General features: G+C 38.5%; 2 pseudogenes; both read left to right on the forward strand.

The window, feature by feature from the left end:
* The first annotated feature begins 1,786 nt into the window (after nt 1–1,786).
* On the forward strand, nt 1,787–2,652 carry LOC102833112 (annotated as a pseudogene).
* A 1,557-nt stretch (nt 2,653–4,209) lies between these two features.
* LOC102840431 lies at nt 4,210–4,966 on the forward strand (annotated as a pseudogene).
* The last annotated feature ends 4,468 nt before the right edge of the window (nt 4,967–9,434 follow it).

Raw genomic sequence — 9,434 nt, forward strand, 5'->3', positions numbered from 1 at the left:
ATGTTCCTTAGAAGCCAGGATGGCAAGATCATCTTTCATACTTCGGACATATAATCAGAGGGACCATCCCCTTGAGAAGGGCATCATTCTTGGTAAAGTAGAGGGTCAGCAAAAAAGAGAAAGACCTCCAACAAGATGGATTGGCACAGTGGCTACAGCAATTGGATAAAGCATAGTAAGTACTATGAGGATAGTGCAGGACTAGACAGTGATTCATTCTGTTGTTCACAGGATCACTATCAATTGGAACCAATTCCATGACACCCAATAACAACCACAAACTCAACTACTAACCTAAAGGTTGATGGTTCAAACCCACCCATTAGCAGCATGGAAGAAAGGTATAACAATTGGTTCCCATAGATTACAACCATATGGCACTCAGCTCTACTTAAGGGGTCATCATAACTCAGAATTGATTTGAAAGCAATGGGATTTGGGATAAAGATGAGGCTTTCTACTCTTCTGAAGATTTAAAGTCTAAGAAACTCTAAACTGGGTCGCTATGAGTTGGAACCAAATAGAGGTCACTTAACAATCACAATATATATCTACATATAAATAGATATATATTGTCATTATATAGGTATACACACACACATTTGTATATAAAAATCTCTCAGGTATCAATGACAGAAGATATTTGCTATAACAATGCATTAGTTCTGATAGTGGCCATTTTATAAATGTAATTTTAAGGAAACAATAAATATTGATTAATTTTAAATCTATTTATTAAAATATACATTATTATATATGAGAACTTTAAACTAGAAAAGTTTTAAGACCCAACATTTTTCTGTCCATCTGGGGCTCTTAAACTTCAATAATACACAAATTACAGCTTTGTTCTTATAGCTTCTTTTCCTAGAATAAGAAAAAATGGATGTTAATGGAAGGTCCTCATCATACTTTGCATACTTGCATTTCAAGATTTTTCTTTTGGCTGCTTTCTCAAACTTATATATCAATACACTCTGCTTTGCCTCATTTTTAGCTCAAAAAGCTCTTTCAGGCATAATTAAATCATTTAATGTTCCTAAGTGTTATTTCCCTTCTTAAGCAATGCAATTTCATGTCATTTCTTTAATTTGAACTCCTATTAGTGCTTCTGCTTAAAAATATACCTGTTTTTATAAAGTTCCTGTAACTCCTGGAATTTTAGGAAGTTAACCCAATACTGCCCCATAGAAAATAGACAGGGTCAGATCACAAAAGCCCACTTAACCACATTCTGAGGTTTTAACATCATTCTGTGGACTCTGCATTTATCTCAGCCAAGTTCTCCTACTCTGTATCCTTGGGGTAGAACAATATGAAAATCAAAGTATTTTCACATAGTTGTCATTTGCAGGGTCCAAATAGAAAAATGGACTTTATTTTCTTATTTGGCCACAAATTTTTCAAATCTAGTGGCAAGTCTAGAAAAAAATTAAGGATAATTTTTTATCATAAATGTATGAAGTCAGAGGGCAGGGCCACAGCCAGGCTGATACAGTGCTAAAAGCCATGGGGCAGCATATGGAAAAAGAGGTAAGACAAAATTTTCACTTTTCTTTCCTCCGCTCTCCTGTCACACCCTCTCTGCCCAGTCTGGGCACCTTCAGGTGGATTGGAACGCACCCCAAAAGGTTCCAGCATTGTACCCACAGTTTTCCCACAGCACAGAGAGGAAATCTCTGGGAGCCCCAGCAGTCCCACAAGCTAATCCTTTAGCTGCTTTTTATGATGTCTGACTCTGGAACTCAGCCCTAAAATTGACCTGGGCTCTTTGCCATCTTGCAAGATGGTGGGTGAAAAGGCTGAGAAGCCATCTACCAAGGTGAAGAAGCCTGAAGTCAAAAAAGCAGACACCAGTGGCAAAGCTAAGAAGGCTAACCTCAAGGGCAAAAAACCCAAGCAGGGGAAGCCGCACTGAAGCCGAAATCCTGTCCTAGTCTGAGGAATTGACAGGTATTCTCGATCAGCCATGTATTCCAGAAAGGCCATGTACAAGAGGAACTATTCAGCTGCTAAATCCAGAGTTGAAAGAAGAAGGAGAATGTTCTTGCTACTGTCACAAAGCCAGTTGGTGGTGACAAGAATGGTGGTACCTAAGTGGATAAAATGTGCAAAATGCCTAAATATTACCCAACTGAAGATGTGCCTAAGAAGCTGTTGAGCCACAGCAAAAAAAAAAACCTACAGTCAGCATGTCAGAAGACTGTGGTCCAGCATCACACCTGGGACCATTCTGATCATCCTCACTGGGTGCCATCGAGGCAAGAGAGTGGTTTTCCTGAAGCAGCTGGCCAGTGGTTTGCTCCTTGTGACTGGACCTCTGTCCCTCAATCAAGTTCCTCTATGTAGAACACACCAGAAATTTGTCATTGCCACCTCCACCAAAATTGATATCAGTGGTATAAAGATCCCCAAACATCTTACGGATGCTTACCTCAAGAAGAAGAAACTGCAGAAGCCCAGACACCAAGAAGGTGAGCTCTTTGACACTGAGAAATTGAAATATGAGGTTACAGAGCAGCACAAAGTGGATCAGAAAGCTGTGGACTCACAAACTATGGAAAAATCAAAGCCATTCCCCAGCTCCAAGGTTACCTGCGTGCTGTGTTTGCTCTCACAAATGGTATTTATCCTCAGGAATTAGTGTTCTAAATATCTTGCAAAGAAAGAACGTCAGTAAAGAATTGATAAATTAAAAAAAAAAAAAATTGACCTTGGTAGGACCCTTTATTCCTGCCTTACCTAACAAAAGACAGAAGGTCTGACCATCCAGCAAACCATTTGAGCACCTTGTAAAACCCCTACATAAAAAGCAAGAGCCAACACCAAATACTATATTCAAGGACACAGCTATTTTGAGAATTATGCTGTGCATATGCAGATATGTAACTGACCTTCAGGGATAAAATAGTGGACAATCTTTCTTCCATTCATTTCTCAATATTTGTCTGTGCACCTCCACAGTGGTGACTAGAGGAGGGTCTAAGCGAATGGATACCTCTACCCACCGCTGGAGGTTTCTACGTGCACGCATACTGACCAGAGCAGCAAAGGCTACTGGACAGTTGACTACAGTTTTATTTTTGTTTTTGAGTGGTGGTTTTTGTCTCTGCTTTTATATTATTTCTGGTTTAGGTTCTTTTGGTATCACTTTTTTCCTGGGATGGGAGCTTACTCTCCCTACATTAAGCAAGAAGAGACAGAAATCATGGCCACATAGCCAAGCTACAAACATACCCCATAATATCCCACCATCCAGACAGGAGCCAAAACCAGCTGCTAGGTATTGCACAGATAGCCAATGCTTGCCAAGATACCTTGCAGTTGAGTAATAAGAGATGTGAAAAGGGAAGCCTATCTCCAGAACACATCTACCAGGAGACACTCAATAAGCTTAACAACACAGCGACATATATTCATTTAATCTTTGAAAATGCATCTAACTATTGAAAATGTCCAAGAAAAAACAAGAAAGTATCTCAGCACATGTCAAAAATCAGAAATGACGAACTCAGACAAATGAGCTGGAGGCAAACCTGGACTGCACATTAGAAAAATGAGCAGGGTTTGGATCTGCCTGAGAGGAATTCAGAATAACATGAAGACAAATCTAAATACTGATTTCAGAATTGACTACAAGCCTACAGTGGTCAAAACAGACTGATACAAGTACAATGAAAGATAAATAGATCAATGGAACAGAATCAAGAATCCAGAAAATAACCCAGCCACATACAGCAACTGATTTTTGACAAAGGGCCTAAGTATACTGAATGGGGAGGAGATAGGCTCTTCAAAAGATGGTGCTGGCAGAACTGGAAAGCAATATGCAAAAGATTGAAATAAGACCTTTACCTCACGCCATATACAAAAACCAACTCAGCATGCATTAAAGACTTAAATGTGAATCCCAGGATTATACAGGCCATCAATGAAAAAAATAAGGGCAAATCTGAGGGCTCTAATACAGGGCACACAGACTTCCAAACACTGTGAAAATTACACAAACATAGACAAAATAGGTGATTGGGACATTCTAAAATTTTTAAACTTACATGCATGGAAAGACTTCACCAAAAGAGTAAAAAAGGAGCCCAAAGAATGGGAAAAAATCTTTTGCAATGATGCATATGACAAGAGACTAATTTCTAAAATATATAGGAAACTACACCACCTCTACAAGAAAAAGACAAATAAGCTAATTAAGAAATGGGCACAGGATTGAATGTGTGTAGACGGTGTGAGCTCATAGGTCAACTTCGCCACCGCCATTGTTCTTTCCCTTTGTCCACCACGGAACTGTGGCTATGTTTGTGCTTTCTGCAGAACCGACACCTGAGCTAACAGGCTTCACTCTCTTGATGTATGCTTGTTACCTTCAAGGAAGCTAGTGGCTCTTCAGTTAAGATCCATTTTTACCAAGTATAAATCCAAGCCATTCTGTGAGCTGCTTTCCTGGATTAAAAATAGTAACTGTGCCAGAGAGTTGTTTTTCTTTCAAGCAGTCGTTCATATCACCTCAATGATCTACAGCTTCGCAGTACTCCTTTTCACTATCTACTTACACCTTCTGTGCAAAAGTATTCAAAATAAACTAAAAAGCCCTAACTGGGAAGAAATGGGAAAAAGCCAGTGCATTTCCAGAATAAAGGATTCTGAGTTTTGTGTCTGTATCCCTGGGGGTGGTATCACAAAAGCATTCTATGAGGAAAGTTGTTCTAGAGAAATTCCAACAGCAGTTCTTTTGAAATTTGTTTCTGAAAGAGATAACGTCCCAGATGCTTTGAATCTTGTTGAATATCTTAATGAATGGCTTCAGATCATCAAACCACGTATCCATGACCCCAGAGCTTCTGTTTTACTATGGAAAATACCAAGTTCTTGGAAATTACTCTTTGGCAGTGGTCTTCCCCCTGCACCTTTCTGCTCCAGTTTCAGTTTTATACTACATGTCTCAAGATATTGATCAGTAACACAGCTATTAAATATTCTATACAAAAAGTTGTAATATCTGAGGATATTAGGAAATGATTATTTACTTTCCATAGAAAACCTTAAAGAAACAAGGATTAACAAAAGGTCTTTTTTGCTGTACAACAAGTCTAGATTTTGTATAACAAATGCTTAAGCAGTTTTGTCTTAAAAAAAAAAAAAAAATGGGCACAGCACATGAACAGACATTTCACCAAGGAGGGGATCCGGACAGACAACAAAAATATGAAGAAATGCTCATGATCACTAGCCATTGTTGTTGTTATGTGCCATGGAGTTGGTTCCGACTCATAGCGACCATCTACAGGGTTTCCTAGTCTGTAAGTCTTTACGGGAACAGAAATCCTCATCTTTAGAGAGATGCAAATCAAAACAACAATGAGATATCATCTCATACCAGCAATAACAGCGAAAATCAAAAAGTAGAGGACAATAAATGCTGGTGAGGATGTGGAGACACTGGGACCCTCCTACATTGCTGGTGGGATTGCAAAATGGACCAACCACTCTGGAAAACAATACGGCACTTCCTCAAAAAGTTTTATATAGAAATACCTTATGATCCAGTCATTCCTCTACTTCATATTTATCCACAAGAAATATGAGTCATAACATGAGTAGATATATGCACATCAATGTTCACAGAAGCACTATTCACAATAGCAAAAAGATGAAGACACCCTAAGTGCCCATCAATGGAAGAATGGATAAACAAACTTTGGTACATACACAAAATGAACTATTATGCTGCCATGTAGAAAAACAAGGAAGCTGTAAGCCACCACATAACATGGATGAACCTTGAGGACATGTATGGAATTAGCTGGGTTTTAGGAGGCACTGTGTGCAAAGAACAGAGTAGAATTTCAATATAACTTCTTCTTTGGCTGCTTTAGGGAAAAGAAAACAGTTTTATAAAACAGCAGAGTCCTGGTGTGATATTATAGGATAAGCACTGGGCTGCTAACCACAACGATTGTGATTCAAACCCACCAGCAGTTCTTTCAAAACCCTATAGAGAGTCACTATGAGTTGGAACCAACTCAACAGCACTTAACAACCTCAACATCATAAACAGCTATGAAATTTCTTAAGTGAGGAGGGATGATAGAGGGAACAAAGCATAAATTAAACATTCCCAAGATGAATATTCTGATGGCCACTGTATATCAAGATGCCCAGTGGACAAAGTAGATAAATAAAGGCACAGTCTTTGGACTCTAAGTGTTTTACTTACTTTTTCTGAAAGAGCTACCTAAAAATCTATGTGATTTCAGTCAAAGACAGTATGAGAAGAGAAAGAATCAAGAAATGGATAATCAAAGCTAAATAACTATTCACAAGATATTCCTGGTTAATTCCACCTCAAATTCATTCCAAATCCGGAATTTGCTCATCACACAAGTCTGCTCACAGAGGTTCTCTTCTGTGAGTTTCTCACAGAAAGAACTCTGTTTTGGATATATCTTTCTGTCCCTAATGTCCAGCAAAGGATCTGACAAATTTTAGTGGAATGCAGATATTCCCTTAACGAAAGAAAAGCCTTTGTTAACAGAGCAAATGAGAGACTATGGAGAGTGTTGAGTCCTGCTGACTTCATTATATTAGGTGGAATTATCTGGTGTTTCTCTCAAATTAGATCTTTTTCTGCCAGAGTAGTATTTGAAATAGGATGCATGTCAACTGTGAATAAAATGAAGAATTTGCTTTAAAATTCAATGTATTCATGTCTAGTGTTTGCTCAGAAAGTATTTGCAGAACTTATTAAGGCATTAAAAGTTTCAGAGGGATTAGCAGCCCCTTAGAACCAAAAAGAGTAATGCATTCGTAATATGTCAAGTGGTCCATGGAAATATTCTAAATATTTCCCCAAAACTTGCATCAAATTTCTTTGTACCATTTTTTTAAAATTGTATGTTCTTTCTTAGAGAAACATATGACACATTTTTCATTCCCTCACTTCTGTTTCTCTTTACAATTGAACCAGATAGAAATTTCCACTGAAGTCCTAATTTTCCCAATAGGTTTTATAAAACACCAACAATTCTGCCAACTTACTCTCAGACAACAATTATTTGTTAGTAATGAACTCTGGTTTTCATAAATCAGCATAATAATAAAGAGAAACCTAGATGTTCAGGTAAAGTAGTTGTTGTTAAGTGCCACGAAGTCTGTTTCAACTCATAATGACCTACATGGGATTTCTGAGCAGCAATTGGTGGGTTTGAACCACCAACCTTGTGGTTCACAGTCCAGTGCTTATCCTACTGGATAAGTAGGAATCCAACTAAAGTAGAGAGCCAGCAAAAATCAGAGGATTCCTCAAAACAATAGATTGACACATTAGCCACAATGGTAGGACTGGACAAAATTTCATTGTTATACATAAAATTACCATGAGCATAATATATTGATTCAGGTAATTAACTCAACTCATGGTCATGCCACTGAATGTATGTGTTTTGGTATTTATTCATTTAACAGATATTTACTGAGTGAGCACTGCATGCCAAGAACCAAACTCCTCCCCAATACATCTACGTCTTCTTAATGTGTGAAACCAAGGACTACACATCGTATTATAGATGTAGTCTATATCTCTGATATCAGACTATAAGAGACTGGATAAATTATTTAATATCTTTCTGGATGAATTTCTCTTAGAATATCACTCCCATGAATCTGGATGCCATATGTCTGTTAATATAATTGAGGATTGGAAGAGTTTTCTTTTTCTTTTTTGTTGCTGTTGCTTTTAGTCAGGAATAATTGTGAACATTGTGGTAACAATCCCAAAATCCCCATAGCTTAAGCCATTAATGGTTTATTTCTTGCTCACTTTCAAGGTGGCATGAGGTCACAGGTTGAGAGTGAGGATAAGAAGGAGTTATTTCACACACCATTCATGGACCCAGACTTCACCACCTTCTAGAGCCTCTGGATTTAGCTGTAAGTTAAGGGAAAGGTAAAAGCATGAAGAAAGTAAACTGCTCTTAGCTATCTTGTCCCACAGGTGATACCCATCCCTTCTCAACCTATTCCATTGGCAAAAATCACTCAAAAGAATGTTGGGAAATGTAATCTAGGTAGATGCTCGGGAAGAAGAGAGAAGCATAGATCATGTTGATTGTATCAGTATTTGCCAGTGTTTTGAGCAGCTGTAGTTCACCATGGTCTTATACTGAGCTCATGATCAATTTAAACCTTAAATCCCTTACAAAAGCCACATACGTTGTCCGAAATGTGTACAGCTTGTTTTATTAGACTCATGAGTAGAAATTTGTTCTGATCTTTTATATTTTTTATCGGATTAGAATCAGACCATGTGGTTTTGTTCAATCTTTATTTTGTCAGAGGTTATGTTTACTATCCTTTTCAGGTTTGTATCATCTTACCATCTCTAATGTGCCAGACTCCAAGGCTGTTTAACTGCAAGGAGCAGAAAGCCTCATCTCTCTCACATGGAGGGCCTGCTGAATTCGAGCTGCTGACCATGGGGTTCGAAGCCAGATTTTTAGCCACTACACTACCAGGCCTTCTACCTTCAAGATGGTGGATTGGGTAGATGTGTAGTGAGGAGCTCGATCAACAACAACATGGAATACCAGGCCAAGAGGGCTCATGAGATGGTGTTGGAACTCTGGAACAAATATAAAGGTATGTTTGGAGGATCAGAGGGTTTATAGCTGGGGAATTTGCAGGAGAATCCAGAAATCCATTATTTTCTGGATCAAGACACTCAGATGTTCCAGGAGCCACCATCTTGGGAGAGCTTATCTTGATTATATCAGGAATGATAGGATTAGGAGAGAACATCTTGATTGTATCTTGATTATATCAGGATTGTATCAAGATTGACATCAAAATTTAAAGAGACAGTATAGACATAAAACCAAACGGCCACCACTCGTCTGTCTGTCCTGCTGTGGTGGTTTGAGTTGCTGTGATTCTGAGGGCTCTGCCACAGGTATTTTAAATAACGAGCAGGGTCACCCATGGTGGACAGGTTTCAGATGAGCTTCAAAACAAAGACAGACTAGGAAGAAAGAGTGACAAACTACTTCCGAATCACTAGGCACTGAAAACTCTATGAGTAGCAGAAAAACACTGTCAGATACAGGACCAGAAGGTGGTAAGGCACTCAGAATGCAACTAGGGGAAAAAAAGCCTCCTCAAAGTAGAGTTGACCATGATGACATGAATAGCGTTAAGCTCAGGGGAGAAAAGCTCACAGAACCTTCATTTGCAGAGAGGCCACAAATCAAAATGAAGACAAACAGCTATAAATATCTATTGAAAATCAGAAAATGGAATGTACGAAGTATGAATCTGGGAACATTGGAAGTTGTCAAAAATGAAATGGAACGCCATCAACATTGATATCTTAGGCATTTGTGAGCTGAAATGGACTGGTATTGGCCATTTTGAATCTGACAACCACA

The sequence above is a fragment of the Chrysochloris asiatica genome, unplaced genomic scaffold (genome assembly GCF_000296735.1).
Source record: "Chrysochloris asiatica unplaced genomic scaffold, ChrAsi1.0 scaffold00347, whole genome shotgun sequence".
Lineage (NCBI taxonomy): Eukaryota > Metazoa > Chordata > Mammalia > Afrosoricida > Chrysochloridae > Chrysochloris > Chrysochloris asiatica.